The sequence below is a fragment of the Nematolebias whitei genome, chromosome 10 (genome assembly GCF_014905685.2).
Source record: "Nematolebias whitei isolate Nwh7 chromosome 10, NemWhi1, whole genome shotgun sequence".
Taxonomy (NCBI): domain Eukaryota; kingdom Metazoa; phylum Chordata; class Actinopteri; order Cyprinodontiformes; family Rivulidae; genus Nematolebias; species Nematolebias whitei.
Window position 1 is genome coordinate 6,036,574 of NC_056507.1, and position 2,186 is coordinate 6,038,759.

A 2,186-nucleotide genomic window follows, 5' to 3' on the forward strand; every position below is an offset into this window, starting at 1 on the left:
TATAATACTGAGGCTCGTTCATAAGTTTTTGGTGTTGTTAATTTTGCAGATACGTCTAATTTGTAATGTTTTGTTTTGACATGAAGACTGACTTTCAAAAAAACTAAACTCAAACTAAAACACCAACAAACAATTGGAAAAATTGAAAATGAGTGCAAAAGAAAAACTGATTGTTGAGTCCAAGCAGTCATTTGAATACATCGTTACTTCAGTGATATTAAAATACATGTGAGCTGATGAATTTTATCACCACTGTGAAGAATAAAACTGATCCACGTGAGTCAGACTGTCGTGTTTCGCAGCTGATCCAGGACCGCTTTTAGAAAAAACATTCAGAAAAAACGTTTCCATTGACAGTTAGTCTGTGAAAACCAGAACAGGTGCATCATTTGAATAAAACCTCACGAGCAAAAGTCTTCACCCCTCTTTTCAAATTCTAAGCTTGAAGGCAACAAAACAGAAAGAATGTAAAGATATTTGAGGGGGAGGGCTCTTTAAATTTATAAAGTATGGTATCTCTTTGAAAATGCAGGTTTTTTTAATTTGTTTTGTTTTTTACTGTGAAACAAAAATGTTATTCAAATGCGCGCGCACTTTTATCTTTGTTGCCTTAAACCTTGAATAATTGCTTTTTAGTTTGAATAAAATCAATAATTCTACAAAAATCCTTTTAGTTTAATTAGGTTAAACGATAAAATCAATGTTGAAATATTTTTAAATGTAAAGCTGGTGTGTGTACAGGTGTATTCAGCTGCTTTTCTATGAAGCCCCAACACCTTTATAAGCCACTTCAATAAGATCCACCTGTGCACAATTTAAACATCAAATAATCTAAATTATTTAAACTCAGAATATTTAAACGGAGCCAACTTGCAGCAAACGTCATCTCAGGGCGTTCGTCGTTTAACATTCAACAGTTCTGAAGCCAGCAGATTGTGCTGAATCTCCATTTAATTAAAACCTCCCGTCCTGAGCAGCACGTTGGCAACAGAGGGAATAAACAACCCCCTTTTCACAGGAAGAAACCTCCACCAGAACCAGAACCAGAACTAGGCTCAGGACAAGCATCTGCCTTGAAGGGCAGTGGTGAGGACTGGATGGAGACGCAGACCAACACGGAACGACTGGTCGTGGGAAGAAAAGGACGTTATTTAAAGGAATAATTGCAAATACAAACATGGAGAGTAAAAACAGCAGCAGAGTGAGAAAATGTGGTCATTTTGTCTCCCAGCAGTCAAAGCCTATAGCAACAGAACTAAGGGATAGCTCAAGAAACCCAAGCTAACTCTAACTCTAAGATTCATCTAAAAGGAACATGTGTCAGCCGCACAGACAGAAACTGGAAGTTGGTTCCACCAAAGAGGAGCCTGATGACCAACAGCTCTGCCTCCCATTCTTTTTTTGGAAACTCTAGGAACCACAAGTAAACCTGTAGTCTGCGAGTCTGCTCTTCTTTATCTGTCAGCTGTTGCTGTAAGATGTAAGGACCGAGGAGAACAGGTACCAAGACTCAAGATGTAGTTTCAGAGTTTATTTACAAAGTGTAAAATCGTACAACGAGCCAGGGAGGAACCGTGGAGAGCAAGGAGAAGACTAGTGGTCTGTTGAACTTTCTTACCATGGAGGTAGGAGTCAGTAGTGGGGAGAGCTGACCCTAATGGTTCCAGGTGAAGAAGGTAGACATCCAAACTATGACAAGTGACAAGCAAGTGGTAGGAAGGTGTGGAGGCAGCTGAGGAGCTTGAGGTCCACAGAGGAGAATCCAGGGACCAGGAGGAGTTAATTGCTGGAGGCACAGAGAGAACACAAGGTCATCATCATTAAGTTTAAGACACGAGTAAAAGACTAGAACAGAACTATCATTGGCAGGTAATGCTCCAGCGCTGGCTGGATGTCCTCTGCAGCCTTTAATGCTCCTCGTGCTCATCAAGCCGATGATCCTCGGATGCTGCTGATGGTGCAGGAGCTGGCACAGTAGAGCTCCCACAGTTCCCTCTTCAGAGGTCACCACAGCGAGTCATCCTCCTCCATCTCTGTCCTCACTCCAACTGCCTCCATGTCCTCTCTAACTGCATCCATGTATCACCTCTTTGTCTTTTTCCTGGCAGCTGCATTTCTAACATCCTTCTACCAATATACCCACTGTCCCTCCTCTGGACATGTCCAAACCACTGTTCTTCCACTGG